Source organism: Scaptodrosophila lebanonensis, unplaced genomic scaffold, assembly GCF_003285725.1.
Source record: "Scaptodrosophila lebanonensis strain 11010-0011.00,11010-0021.00 unplaced genomic scaffold, SlebRS2 tig00001410-arrow-pilon, whole genome shotgun sequence".
NCBI classification, from domain to species: domain Eukaryota; kingdom Metazoa; phylum Arthropoda; class Insecta; order Diptera; family Drosophilidae; genus Scaptodrosophila; species Scaptodrosophila lebanonensis.
Window position 1 is genome coordinate 598,379 of NW_022060738.1, and position 16,388 is coordinate 614,766.

At 40.0% G+C, this 16,388-nt stretch overlaps 1 protein-coding gene across 2 annotated transcripts in view; it reads right to left on the bottom strand.

The window, feature by feature from the left end:
* LOC115630405 (transcriptional regulator ATRX-like) overlaps positions 1-16,388 on the bottom strand; it is a 154,571-nt gene that overhangs the window by 15,432 nt on the left and 122,751 nt on the right. The gene's annotated exons all lie outside the window — the stretch shown is intronic.

Sequence of the window (16,388 nt, forward strand, 5' to 3'; positions counted from 1 at the left end):
CCGAAAATTCCATCGAAACTGTGCGTGAATTCATCAAAAATCAGCCGAAATCATCATTGAAATTGATGGAAATGGAATTGAACATCTCCAAAACATCGATTTATCGCATTTTGACCGAACATTTGGGCTTACGAAAGGTGTGTGCACGGTTTGTTTCGCACAAATTGACTGACGACCAAAAATATTTGACTAAAAATCACATTATAACCATTAACCACTCGCCGTATTCACGTGATATGGCAACGTGCGACTTCTACCTTTTCGGAAAAATGCATTTGCCCATGAAAGGAAAGCGTTATGCAGACGTACCGGCATACTGGCGGCCATACCGGCCAACGAGCTAAAACACTCGTTCGACATGCTTTTGGATCGTGCAAAAAGCTGTATTGAAGCAGAATAAATTGATTTTGCCGAAAAAACCATTTGTTCTGTTTTTTTAAAGTCCTGTTTACTTTGGAACACACCTTGTACTATTTTTTTCTGTTTCTTCTTAGTCGGTAAATTCCACTTGTTTTAAAAAAATAACGGACTCCGATCCTGAATTACAAAAAATTCAGAAGTATATTTCGAAATTTGATTCTATATATAATTGTTGATTTACCTACACGGTAAACTATTACTAATATCTGTATAAGCGCAGTCAAATATCTGATTACTAATTATTCCATACGAAACTGTAAAAAGGTATACACTAGTTTAGTGCGAATGTTTGTAGCACAGAAAGAGGACTGGCAGACCCACCTAAGTACTTATAAATATTTGTTATGAGTATGGCAACAAGAGTCGATATAGCCATGTCTGTCCGTCTGTCTAACCGTCCGCGTGTCCATATGAACGCAAGTATCTCAAAGACTATCAGACCTACTAATATTATATTTTTTTATGCACCCCACTCCCCCGCTATTAGGAAATTTCGGAAACTCCGTTGGTATAATCACCTAGTCCAAGTGCCTTATATGAGTACGCTGGATAAGTTCTATTTATTTATCGAATCTTCTCTCTCGGAGACTTACGATAAGTAGTCAAATCTTATTCTAATCAGGATTCGTAAAATGCGGGCAAAACCCGTTCGGGCCCGCGAGAAATACTGCTGCCCGTGACCTCTACCAGACGACCCGGCCGACCCTATGCTTCAGTCGGCAGCGACCCGAAAAAACCCGCGGCAGCATTTCTTAAGGGTTGCAGCGGGTTGCGAGCACATTTTACGAACCCTGATTCTAATATAGTTCTTTAATTAATTACAATTAATTATTTGAATTATGGCCCTAACTGTTATTGCTGGGTGGGGAGGTTTCTTCGCCGAAGTCGTGTATGGCTAGCCTGCCAAGTTAAATTCTGCGAAAGTCTATTTGGATGATTCCGAAGCTTAAGCTTTGTACTTTGCTTTCACCTTGGCGATTTCATCTTTAACAGGTCCCACATTTAAGTTATTTCCGGATATTTTCACTCCGTATGTACCTGGGTGCCCCAGTGATGGTTCTCAGTATCTTCGATTAAGCTCTCTCGCTTAACTCTAAATTGCTAATGGAAGCGTTTCCCCATAGTTCAGAGCCATAAGTCCAAATTGGTTTGAGAACTGCATTGTACAAGAGTACTTTGTACTCTAGTTTTAGGGGTGAACGGACGTTTACAAGCCAATGTAGATTAATGGCTTTTAGTTTCAGTTGATCTCTCTTCGCTTCGATGTGTTTGCGCCAAGTAATCCGTCTATCCAATTGGACACTAAGGTAAGTTACGCGCCAGTTTGCTAGCCATTCTTCTATGGCCACGAGGTGAGATGATAAGAGTTCTGTAGCTCTTGTTGAGCACTTGAAGCGACTTAGGATGGCAGTATCGTCAGCAAATGTCGAATTTGTTGAATGAATGTTTGTCGGTATATGATGTGTATGTGATATACAGTGTCGGTCCAAGCACGTTTCCTTGGGATGGTATTCGGAGAGGAAATCTTTGCATCTAACTGCGAAACTTCTTTGCTGTAGGTATGACTCCAGAATGGATATTCTGAGGAAGTAATATTTTGATTTTGAAAACTAAGCCATCCAGCCAAACGCGGTCAAAGGCTTGGGCGACATCCAGAAAAACAGCGGAGCAATACTCTCGTTTTTCAAATTTATTTCGTATCTCAGAGGTTAATCGGTTGGATCGGACTTGTTCAATGGTTCCATGTTTTTCGCGAAAACCAAATTGGTGATTTGGGATGGCACTGTTGGTATGTATGTAGGTGCTGCTGTATGCGATTCAGGAGTAGTTTTTCGAATATCTTCGATAGGCACGGCAGGAGACTGATAGGTCTATATGATGATGGCTGAGACTGGTCCTTTTCGGCTTTATGGATCATTGTGATGACCCCATTTCATCATGCTGTTGAAAATGATGGTGGGAAAATATACTGCACAGCTCGGCAATTCAATTATCATTTTGGGGGAAATTAAATCGTGACCCGGCGCTATTTTTTGCTTTGAAACTTGTAACTTCTCTTGCTTGGAATACGATAGGCGTGGAAGCTTCAAGATGATTGGTTAGTGGGTGCACCAAGCTATTTGTTGCTGGATGTGGTTAGAAAACTTTTTCCAAATGGGCGCCAAATAGATTTGCCTTCTCTGCGTTGCTGCGAGTCCACATTCCTCTTTGTGTACGTAATGATGATTCACTCTCAATTGGTGGACATACGAATGATTTAGCTTTCCACAATTGGAATCGTTTCCTGTTTGAGCTCGGTGTTTCTCATCTTCTAGGACTTTGAGTAGTAGATGATTGGCTATTTTTAACCGCTCCTTTGATTCAGGTGATCTGTGCGCTTGCCACTTCCGCCGAAGCCTTCTCTTATTTCGTAGCACATCTTTGATATGCCTGGGAACACGATTGCTTTTGTTAAGTTTATAAGGTGTGATTTCTGGAGTGGAATGTTTTGCTGCCAGTGACATTAAAGACACTGTGGGTGGTCATAAAGGTGAAGAAGGATTGGCGAGTGATCCGACGATAGATGTTTTAAGTGCTCCACACAAAGCTGAGCCTATGGCACTCTTCTTGTAACAGCAAAATCAATCAAGTCTGGTTGCTTCTTTGGATCTGTGGGCCAATACGTAGGCCAGCCCTGAGAAATAAAGTCAAGCTTCTTTCGAGGTGTTATTATAGCGTTATATAGTTGTCTTCCTTTCGGGTTGATGAGTCGGGATCCCCAATGTGTGTGTTTGGCATTGTAGTCACCAGCTGCTATGAAGCGGTCACCTAGTAGGTCGAAGAAATGTACAAATTCTGCCTCAGTATACTGCTGATAGGCTTAAATAGCCGCTTTGTGTTTCGATATGAAATGTTGTGGCCTGTAGATCAGAGAACTGCAACAAGTATGTTCGACCACCCTTGCTGAAAATTCAATCAAATCAGATCTTTGCTTGGCTGCAAAGCGAGCTCGAACGAGTTGAGTACTCTCAGCATTTTTCTTATGATCGAACTTGCATGACCAATCTTTCTATTTTTACGAACAAGCACCAGCCTTGATTGGTACGCTTTCAGCATTTTTCTTATGATCAAACTTGCATGACCAATCTTTCTATTTTTACGAACAAGCACCAGCCTTGATTGGTTCGCTTTCAAACACTTCAGGCTCGGTCACTTCGTTTAAGATGACTGGGTCCTGATCGTAGCAAACCAGACTTTGCAGAATAAGCGTTTGATCGAACGAGTATAGTGCCGTTATTGGTCGGGTATTGTTTGGGTATTGCGCGAGCTATACTCGGGTATTACTCGAGTATTGCGCAGGTTTTACCCGAGTATGTCTCGAGTATTGCGCGGGTTTTGCCCGAGTATGACCGTATAAAAAATGAATGTATGTACATATTTATGTATTTGTGCGTGCATGTGTTTTTTGCAATTATGCGGAAACATGTGTATATGTATGTACGTATTTTAAATAAAGAGGTACAGAATGAAAATAAAACATACATACATATGTATACATATATTTATTTTTATATTATGATATTTAGCATTTTATTTCTTAAAAAAGAAACTCAAATATCTTAAAAAAAAGCAAATTAATACAAATTAAATTAGCAAAACTTTTTGTAATTTAAATAAAAAGGACGGTATTTCTTTTCGCTAATAGTTTTGTTGGCTTCTTTAATTTATGTGCATTTACATACTTGTATACGATGTTACTATTTAACTAATAGCCGATGCACCCGCCGATATCATTGGTCATTTCGGTCATGCGGGTATGATTGTAATTACGACGTTCGATCATTTCTTGCACGCAGGCAAAAAGTTTCGGTCACCGCCGCTCATTCTGAGTCTTTGCAGTTGTGAGTCAACCTGACTGGTTGGCGAGCGTTCGTTCCCAACCGGTCATTGCCAGAAGTTTCGGGCACAACCGCTCACTTCTGAGTTTTTGCAGTTGTGAGTCGAACTGACTGGTTGGCGAGCGTTCGTTTAAAACCAATCATTGCTTGCATTCATGCAAGAAGTTTCGGGCACAACCGCTCACTCCTGAGTTTTTGCAGTTTTGATTCGAACTGAGTGTTCTTTGAGAGCTCGCTCGCAACCAGTCATTGCTTGTCACTATACCCAAATGAAATAATCATACCGAGTATGGGTAAATACTCGAGTATGACCGAAAATGTAGTACTCGTTGCAGTTCCCTGCTGTAGATAAGTGGTAGCAAATTATGGTAACGGATGGTTCCTGATGTGACGCTTTATCAGGATGCTAGTACCTCCATGACCCTTACCATCGGGATAATTGGTCGCATAGAAGTTATAGCCATTGAGATGAAAATAATTTTTGTTTGTTAGGTGAGTCTCTGATATGAGCATGGCGTCAATGTCATGTTGATTGAGGAACTGCAAGAGCTCGCATTTGTGCTGTGAAATGCCAATCGCATTCCAGAAATATATTTTTAGTGAAGCCATTTATGTAGATTTCTGTTTGATTAGTAATTCCAGAAGGAGATTTTGATTGCGCATAATTTTCTGCGTCGTTTGTTGTATTGCTACCATTGTATTTGTTAGAGTTGCCAGAATTGATTCAATTCCACTAGAGACTGATGCGTACGACTCGTTGGTGTTACTTAATGCCTTAGCAAAAGATACTCCTAGAATCGTAGTTGATGGTATGTACGGCAAGTTTTTTCGGATGATTGGATTTCTAGCTGCAGATTTTTGTTGGCTTAAGCGACCTTTTAACTCTTTGTTTATAGGGCAATCTTTATAGTTGGCAGTGTAGTTTTCCCCACAGTTGCTGTATTTTTTAGCAGAGGGGTCCTCCTTTTTTCCAGGGCAGGGCTCATTGAGATTTACATCCCCGCAGGCAACACAGACTGCGCGTTGTGTGCCCATATTCCTGGCAGTTTGTGCATTGAACAGGTCCATTTCGTTTTCGTTGTTCCTCAACGGTACAGTAGATATTGCAGCTTTCAAATTGGGTGAACTTCGTTTTTATTTATAGGCATACAGTCAGGTGTCAGTTCTCCCTTGAACATTGGTTGGGGAATTTGACATCAAATCCCTTATCTTTAAGTCCATCTTTCATCTCGCTGACTGGAACTGTTGGCTCGGTTCCTTTGATAACCACTTGTAATCCCTTGCTACTTTAAAGTTGGTAGGTGTAGTAGTTCATCTTTTCATCGTCCAGGTATTTGGCCACTGATCGATAGTTATTTTCGTCATTAACTTGTATTTTAGTTTCATTTATGATACCCCTTTTTATAGACGTAACATAGGATTTGTTTTCGCCAATTTCAGTAGTGAGTTTTTTAACTGATTCTGTACAATTTGACACACATAAATAGGTGGCAGCTTTAGTTGCTTGGCCTTAGCTGTTTCGGCGTTATCTTCTTCAGGAAAACTGAGAATCGCGAATCTATCGTTTTTCAGCGCCTCAGATGGCACAGTGTTTTTAGCAATGTGCTTTGCAATGTGCTGGGTGAGCATATTAACCCAGGGGAGAGAGAGCGTTCTCTTTCCGAATAAGCTTGCAGTAATGCAGTTGTTGTTGGTACCGTTACATCGGGGCGCGTTGTACGCGTTGTTACGAAGTGACGAAAGACATCAATTATCTACTGTTGTTTAAAATGTTATCCAATTCGGTCAATTCTAAGAAAAGTTATTTGCGAAACAAATTCTCTCCCTCTACGTCGTTCACTCGCAACTGGATAAGTGATTTTTAAAATTTTCCTCCATCCACTGACTCCTCGCTAATAGTGTTAACTCCCCCTTCTTCCAGTTAGTGATTATCAGTGATGGCACAGAAAACACTAGAAATTTTGGCTACGGTTGTCTTTGAAATCTTTCATAAAATCCGTCGGTGCCACAGAACTCAGAGAGTTTTCCTCTTTTGAAACTTCCTCCCACGCAGGAAACTCAACCTGGCCGCTCTGTATTTTCATATTTATTTTGCTTTTCGTGTTTGCATTTTTAGTAATTTAGGTACATAATTGAAAATATTTTTAAAAATAAAGAACGGCACTCGCTAGATAAAATTTAAAGCTATTTCCCGTCAAGGTACGCAATTTACATGACAGCGCTGTTATGCACAGTATTTGTAACAACGGACAACAATAAGACAGCCTTGTTATGCATAGCTGTTGTTACAAACAAAGTAACTATATATATTATATATATAATACTAATTTGAAACAAGAATTTTGTTTTATAGATATTTTATTTTAAGTTTTCGTTTGACTCCCAAAATAAAATTTAATTCAACAAGATGTTTGAGCATGTCTATTTTTATACCCTGTACCCGTAGGGTAAAAAGGGTGTATTAGGTTTGTGCAAAGTATGTAACATGCAGAAGGAAGCATCTCCGACCCCATAAAGCATATATATTCTGAATCAGCATGACGAGAGAAATCGATCTAGACATGTCCGTCCGTCTGTCCGTCCGTCCGCATGAATGCAAGGATCTCAGAAACTATAAAAGCTAGAATAACCAAAGTTGGCATTCAGATTCTCCCAGGTCCGAGAAAGGACGAGTTTATTTTATTTTTTTTTAATTTTCCCCCCCTTCCCCCGCTACAGAATTTCGTCAATAGCGTCCACATTTCAAATGATACCTTCTTTGCACACATAATTTAACTGTTGTTCAAAATTTTATTCAATTCGGTCAATTCTAAGAAAAGTTATTAGCAAAACAAATTCTCGCCAGTACAACCCCCACAAACTGCAGCAACAAGTTCGCTCTTCTTCTTCCTCTTTTTGGGCGCATTTAACTCAGTGACGGAAGTTTACCTGGGTACAGGGTATTACACTGTCGGGCTTGCTCGACTGTAGCGTTCTCTCTTGTTTGTAGTTGTTTTGGATACTGTGTGTGAATACTAGGAATTACAAAATTTTTGAAGCAGATTGTTAAGAAAAACTATAAGATTTTGTTTCGTGCGCTGGCAACCCTATTGAGTCTGTTAGACTACTTCACAATCATTTAGCTGTTGCTGACTGCTGTTAGCTTGGAAGTTGGAAAATGTGAAGTTTTTCGAACTTCTGTGGCACCGACAGATTTTTTAGGACTGTAGCCGAAACCTCCTGAGTTTTCTGTGGCACCCCTGCTAGTGCTCATCTACACCAGCGGTTACAACAAAAATAACCGGTAGAGTTATGAGTAAGTTCTATTGAAAATCGAGCAACGACACACGCACTGCATGTATTTTGTTTTTGTAAGCTAGGTCGCAATCGGCACTCTGCTTGTGCGTCTGGCTGACGTTACTTACCAAAACATATCGGAAAGGGCACTGGAAGCCGAAATAGCCACACTAAAGAAATATTTTGGCTAAATTTCAGTTTTCAAACTCTTACCAGTTACCATCATAAACTCACACCCCAATGAAAACTTACTAAGCAGTTTATTTTGTTTTTTTCATAGATTATAAAAAAAAAAGTAAAAAGTTCGGCAGAAAAATTCAGATTCATACGAACTTCTTCGGAGGACGGTGACACAACGCCTGTCAGCGAAACGGTTGTGGCAATCGAGGTCAGCAAGAGCAAGCCACTGTTCGTAACCTCCTGCTTCATGGCACTCGACAGAGTGGCACCACCGGAAGAGATACATAGACTAGCTGAAGAGGCAAGAACAACAAAGCAGCTACTGATATTTGGGACCAACGCTCACCATGGGGCAACACATAGAGAGGTGAGTCACTTTTAAACGTAATACTACAATAGTCTAAACATAGGAAACGTCGGGGAGGACCAGAAATACATCCTTTTTCAAGACGAAATTAGTCATGACCAACCCAAAGTATCATTCAGAAACCCGTTGAGCTGCTGAAGAGCCCACGTGGAATGGAAAACCACGAATGGAACGAAGAGGGTACATGGAGGCACACGACAAGGTGGAGTCCTATCGCCGCTGCTATGGAATCTAGAGGATGACGAACTCCACAACAACACAGACAAAACAGGCTTTATTCTCTTCTCGAAGAGAAGAAGCGCCGCCAGGCAGAAGACCGCATTAAAGCGTTCTACTGGCTGATGGGTAGGAGATCCAAGCTGCCGACGTCATCAAAACTTCTTGTATACAAGGCGATCATCAGGCCAATCTGGACATATGGTATCCAATTGTGGGGCACCGCCTGTAAAACTAATGTCCGAATTATACAGACATTCGAGAACAAAGCTCTCCGCATTGCCACCAGCGCTCATCCTCTGCACGACAACGACACCATTCATGAAGTCCTCAGCTTCCCTTGGGTGAAGGACGAAGTTAAGAAAATCAGCAAGCGGTACATGCAGAGGCTACATGACCACCCCAACAACTTGGCGATGAACTTGCTGGACAACAGCGAACGGACCAGGAGGCTGCTCAGGACCCATCCTCTGGACCTCTCCAGGGACTTGCCGGATACTACAACCACATACTAAATGAAATAATAAACTGTGAAGTTTATCTTTATCCAATTTAATGATTGTCCATGATGGACAGTTTTAAATAAAATACACAAAAAAAAAAAACAAAAAAAAAAATTAAAAAATCAAATAACATGACTTGAGTCTTGGTCTCCGGATTCGATTTCATATTGACAGGTTTTTCCTTGACAGACAAATTCACAAGCTCGTTTTCAAAAACTTCTAAGGCTTGTTCAGCATTTGAATTATACTGAAAACCATTCTTTTAAAGCGTGGATCCAATATCGTGGCCATCCTGGTTACTGACCGTTTCTCATAAAAGGAAAGACGTTTTTTAATGGACTCTAATAAAGTATTTTACATATTTTTTCCCTGCAAAGTTTTTATTTCTGGTAAAAGATTTTCGAGTTTGCGGTACAGTCCATATGCCATCGGTATTATAAGCGAAAGCGTTAGATATTTCCCACCAAAAATTTTTTGGCTGGCTTGTTCAAAAAAGACTAATATTTTTTCTACATCTTTTAATATATTAATTTCTTCTGCAGTAAATGGTAGCGGTGCTTTTGTGTTTGACAATAAAACTTTAGCAATGGCATCACTTGTTGCTAATATAGGCTGGATCATAAAGTAGAAACTGTTGCACCTTGTTGGCATTTCTTGTAACAAAGTGTAAGAGAAGTATTTCTGAGCCAATTTAAATATTTCACCCGATATGGTGCTTTGCTTAAAAAATCTTACTATGGTCTTACACTTTGTAAACAAAACTTTTACTAAATCGTCGTTGTCGAATTTTAAGCCATCTTGAACCACTAGATTCAAAGTATGAGCAAAGCATGGAAGATTTTGAATTTTTAATATTTCACATGCTTTCAGCATTGAGCTGGCATTATCCGTAACAATACAAACGGTTTTATCCAGTACATTCCAATGATTTAAAATATAAATTGTTTGCAATATTTTGCGCCGAGTGGTTTGTTGTGTCCAATAATTTTCTTGTGGCTAATGATGCTGTTTTCAAATTATAATTGTAAACAAAGTGACATGTGACGGTCAAAAAGCTATCGTTGGACCTCGATGTCCACAGGTCACATGTGACCGATATATCCGTAATATCTTCTAGCATCGTTGACAATTTAGCAGAAGTTTCCTTGAACATATTAAGCATAAGCACATCTCTTAAATGTGTTTTGCTTGGGAGCTTATATCTGGGATCCAATACCTGAATGTAGTTTACAAAGCCTTCATTTTCCACTATATTATAAGGCTGCACATCCTTGGCAATAATTTCCGTTAATGCGGTGTCAATGTCATTCTTTCGCTTTGAATCATTGTCGTACAAAACAGGTCTCTTAAAGTAAGAAGCTACTGAATGCATACTCGATCTACAACTGCTGCTTGTAGATGCAATGTTGTCCATATCCTTCGAAATAGCTGCAGCGGGAGTGCTAGAATCTGGGACATCAACTTCCAAGCCAGGATGAAATCTTTTTAGATGATCGTGTAAATTGGCAGTATTTCCGCTGGTTTTTTATACTCCTTTCCGTAGTTTTTGTCATCAGACCTTTTAAAATATTTCCAGACTTGTGAGATTTTACTTTTCTTTTTATGTGTTTGCCTGCAAACGCATGCCTGCCTTTCAGCGCTCGACACACTGAGTGTGAGGGAGCTCCGACGTTTACCTTTAATTCGACACATAGTCAAAATACTTTATAACTACTTTAAAAGTAAGCATTATAAGTACCTCTTTGAAGAAAGCGATCCATGTCTTTGTATTGTATCACTGATTTTTAACCAGAACAGAATCCCAATTACCCCAAAAAAGGAAGTAAAAGAGATCGTATTGGACAGTATACTAACGTGGATGTTGGGCAAAACTTGGGGCTCTCACCAAAACTGACGCATTGGATCTCTTGGATCTTTTCATATCAGTGGTCCGTCCAATACTGTTATACGGGGTACTGCTATGGTGGCAAACCACAGAGAAGTCCACATACCTGAAACTGTTGGAGAAGACTCAACAGCTAGCACTCATGTGTGACCCAGGACCGCGGAGATCCACCCCGACCAAAGCCCTAGACATGCTACTCGGAGCCATTTCGCTGGACATCCCCATTTGCGAAAAAAAAAGTGCAGACTTTTCGCAACAAGCAGCTTCGTCCTACTGGGCTATGGACACAGCTCAATCGGCAGGGAGCGTCACAGTAGCGCGCACTGCTCCACAGGCCAACATCACATGTCAACATCACCAGAGAGCTCCACCACAAATGTGAGCATAAGGCATAGACTAAGGCAGGTGAACATTGGATCAACACAGCCAACTGCAGAACAGCGCGCACAATGAGCAAGAGAAAGGAGGCCTACTGACGGGTCACTGCCTAGTAGCCATCCATGCCAAGAAGATGCGTATCAATGCGAGTTTGTTTATGAGCATGTATGCATTTACAGAGTTGAGCCAAAGCAGCAACCCCAGAAAACAACTTCTTTTAAAATCTACCTATCATGACAACCTTGGTATATGGACACACTAATTAAAGGTATTTGCCAAGTTTTAGATGTACAATTCCACGGATTACGGGAGTTACTAATTACGGTGGAAAGGAGGGAGGGAGGAAAAGTTTGAAATACACCTTTCTGCGTATTTATATAAGGCATCTTGGACTAGTGTCTCTAGGTCTCCAAGATATAGATGACTATAGGAACGGCGTTTCGGAAAATTTCCCCATAGCAGTGGTCGATTCCATGGCCAAAAATAAAACAAGAGAGAACGTTACAATCGATCAAGCCCGACAGTGAAATACCCTGTACCCAGGTAAACTTCCGACACTGAGGTATATGTGCCTCTAGCAGAAGCAAAAGGAAGAAGAGCGGACTTGATGCGAACTTAATTCGCTAAAAACATTTCTTAATATTAACCGATTAATTTATTTATTTAGACCTACAATTATATATAAATTAGATGTGCAAAGTTTGGTTAATGTAGCTTTTGAAATGTGGACGGTATTGACGAAATTCTGTACGGAAGAAGGGCGAAAATATTAAAAAAAGTAAAATAAAATCGTATAGACTAGGGACTACTACACCAAGTCTGGTTTATGTACGCTCAGCCGTTTCCGTAATCCAGGCGATCATCCAGACAGACAATTGGACGGACACGTCTAGATCGATTTCTCTCGTCATGCTAATCAAGAATATATGTATATACTTTATGGGGTCGGAGATGCTTTCTTCTGCCTGTTACATACTTTGCACAAACATAATATACCCTTTTTACCCAACGGTTACAGGGTATAACAAGTAGGGAAGCTAATGTCGGGTGTCCCGACTTTGAGATACTCTGTACATATGGGTAGAATAATTATAGAAATTTAAAAAAATTAAAAAACTTAAAAAAAAAAATAAAAAAGCTATAGTCGGGTGTCCCGACTTTGAAATACTCTGTACATATGTTTACAATAATTATAGAAATTAAAAAAAGTAAGAGAATTAAAAAAAAAAAATTTATCGATTTTTTTTTACGTCTTTTGGTATTCGAACTCACGTAAAGGGTGTATAATTGCACATATACAAAGCAATTGCTTCTATGTGAGTGTATGTATGTATATGCTCGTATATTCGTGTCTGAGTAAACATGTTAGCAGTCAATCAAACAGCAACATCAACAACAGCCGCGGGCAGCGCTTGAGCAGCACTGCAGCAGCAAATATATTTATGGCTATAACTTCTTGTTAAATCAGTCTATCATAATGAAACATAATAGGGATACATATTTACTAACTGGGGGTATTTGCAAAATTTGAGTTCAAAATTCTAAGAATTACGGGAGTTAGAAAAAATTTTCATGGGAGAGGGGGGAGGGAGGTTAATTCCAAAATACACATTTTCTGCGTATTCACACAAGGCATCTTGGACTAAAATTTGGTGTGCCTAGGTCTTATAGTCTCCGAGATATAGGTGATTATACGAATGGAAAATCGGGAAAACCCCGATAAGAGTAAGTGCGGGGGGGGGGGGGGGGGGGGGGGTATCAAAAAAATAAAACAAACTTGCACAGTGTACATATATAACGCATCTTTGTGCAAAGTTTGGTGTCTCTAGCTTTTATGGTCTCTGAGATCCAGGTGTTCATACGGACAGACGGACAGACGGACAGACAGACAGACAGACAGACAGACAGACAGACAGAGTATAAAAATTTGATCTTTTTTACCACCCTCGGTATTCGAACCCACGTATAGGGTAACTTCCTGTTAAATCGTGCCTATGATAATGAAACTTGTCATACTGACACATAATCACTAACTGGGGGTATTTGCAAAATTAGAGTTACAAATTCCAAGAATTACGGGAGTGAGAGTCTAATATATTTTGCGCAGAAAATTTGCAGTTTGGCATTTCCGTCCATCCCCCCTCACCCCATCAATCACTAATTTTCCATAACTCCAGTAATTCTTAGAATTCATATTCGGCAAATACCTCTAGTTAGTGATTATGAGTACATGTGCCAAGTTTCATAATGATAGGCCAATTTCACAGGAAGTTATAGCCATATATGTATGTATATAAGCAGTGCCTGCTGATGTTGTTATTGTTACTGCTTTGCACAGGCACACGAGACAGAGTATTTTAAAGTCGGGACATCCGACTGTAGCTTCTCTACTTTTTATATTTATATAGGAACAAATTATCAATGCAAACTTTCTCGAAATTATATTTTTGATATCTGGTGTTCGTTAAACGGATGTGCTTTGAAAATATAGCCTACACATTACATTAAATTACCAAGCAAGAATAAATCAATACGAGTACATATTACCTAAGCCTGTTTTAAATTTATGAATTTCTTTAATTTCTCCGTTTTCATTAAATCTCTATTTATAAGTTTGACTGATTGGTGATCAACGCACAGCCCAAACGGTTAAAGCTAGGAAGCTGAAATTTTGAATCAAGTATCCTTTCAAAGTTTAGGTTGGCGATAAGAAGGTTTTGCAAAATTCGAGTTCCAACGGGGAGAAACAGGCTCCAACAGTAAAATAGCCTGAACCTTATTTAATTAAATTTTTGTCTTATTTGTTCGATATAGCCATGTCCGTCTGTCTGTATGAACGCAAAAATCTCAGAAAGTATAAGAACTAGAATAACCAAACTTCGTATCCAGATTCTCCTACGCCCGAGAAAGGAATTTCGGAATTTTCAACTAAAATTTTGTAGTCACATCCAGTAAGATGGGGCTATATCGACTCGTCTCGTCATGCTGAATATATATACTTTGTGACAAGCCTCCTTCTGCCTGTTACATACATTCGCACAAAACTAGTATGGCCTTGTACCCTGTGATATGTCAACATACAGTTGGCCATGAGTAAAACATTCCATTCGTACGTCGATCCCTACTAATTCGAAGGTTAGGTCTGGGATGATTAAATTAATCAATGATCAAATGGAATCATCGGTATTTTCGGTGTAACGGTGGTCAACTAGCTGACCAGCTGCTGGGCCGTTGATAATGGTTGTTACACTTAAATTGTCCTGCAATTCCATAATAAGCACCTCGCCCCATTGCACATGACCGGAGGGCTGTTATTTCTCAAAAGCATGATTACAATTTAGATTTTTAATTCATATGGCGGCTGTCCAGAAGGGCTTAGTGAAATTAAAAATTCCTGTGGGTACTGGATTATGTGTTCAAAATTATTCACGGTGTCGGTCGATTTTTTATTTGGTTGGGGAGTTTTGAATAATATTCCTTTAATATTTAAAGTATTTGAAAACACATATGAATTGAATTGCAAAAATGAATACATACAAGCATATGTACATAGATAGCGCCTGCATGGAAAAATAAAATAAATGTGTGTATATATCAGCGTTGCCGGACGTTCCGATTTTAGCAGGACGTCTCGATTTTTAAATCAAAATTAAATGTCTCGCGCGGGACTGACTCAGTCCCGCTTTTCGGGGATAACTTGACCGTGCGTGCAGCATGCTGAAGAAAGATAAGTGAGGACTGGCAGTTTGCCCGGTGCGTAATGAAGATGAGTATGTACATACGTATCAGAGAACTGCAACGAGTATGTTCGACCACCCTTGCTGAAAATTCAATCAAATCAGATCTTTGCTTGGCTGCAAACGAGCTCGAACGACTTGATTGGTTTGCTTTTAAGCAGACCAGGCTCTGTCACTTTGCTTATTGCGGTCGGCTCGAACAGGTACCGGCATTGATTGGTTTGCTTTCAAACAGTTCAGGCTCGGTCACTTCGTTTAAGATAACTGAGTCCTGATCGAAACAAACCAGACTTTGCAGAATGAGCGTTTGATCGAACGAGTACAGTACCATTATTGCTCGAGTATTTTTTGGGTAATGCGTGAGTTGTACTCGGGTATTATTCTAGTATTATCGATGGCAGTGCGCTCGAGCCAGACACAATATATTCGAAACGAAATAGGTATTTCCACGCGCTGCCGAGTTCGATAATGTCCAAAAATAGGCGAAATGGCAACGAAATCAGTAACGACGAAACAATTACGACAGCTGAGTTCAACTGAGTTAAAGGCGAAAAAGCAACTGGCTTCTATGAAGACGAAATAGCAATATGCTGTGCCCAAACTGCAGCAGCCTAACAACAAACAAACAAGCATGGTAAGTACGTTAAAAAACACCCTTGCTGCGCAGAGCAATGCTACGCAAACTTTAAGTTAAAATTGATGATGCGTTGACTGCTGGACCAAACAATGTGTACAAGGATCGTTCCAAAGTAAGCAGGACTTTTTGAATCTAGCGCCCCCTGGCACCCTATATGTCGACTGCTGCGTTAGAATCTGCTATCTTTATCGATTGTCCAGTGAGAATTTCATGACATTTCATCAATTGGAAGTGAAGTTATTGAGTTTTAAATGTCAGAATGTTTGTGTTATCGGTGTGAAAATGAGCTTCGAACAAAGAGCCAACATTAAATTTGGTTTTAAAATTGGTAAAACTTTTACCAAAACGTTTCAATTGATGGAACAAGTTTATGGCGATGACGGCCTATCCCGTAGCAGAGTGCACGAGTGGTTTCAACGTTTTCAAAGTGGTCGTGAGGACATAAATGACGATCAACATGTGGGCCAATCAAAATTCGAATCACCGAAAATTCCATCGAAACTGTGCGTGAATTCATCAAAAATCAGCCGAAATCGTCATTGAAATTGATGGAAATGGAATTGAACATCTCTAAAACATCGATTTATCGCATTTTGACCGAACATTGGGGCTTACGAAAGGTGTGTGCACGGTTTGTTTCGCACAAATTGACTGACGACAAAAAATTGATCAGACGATCGACGCTTGTGACCGATTATTTGACCAAAAATCACATTATAACCATTAACCACTCGCCGTATTCACCTGATATGGCAACGTGCGACATCTACCTTTTCGGAAAAATGCATTTGCCCATGAAAGGAAAGCGTTATGCAGACGTAGAGGCCATTCAAAAGGCTTGCACCGGCATACTGGCGGCCATACCGGCCAACGAGCTAAAACATTCGTTCGACATGCTTTTGGATCGTGCC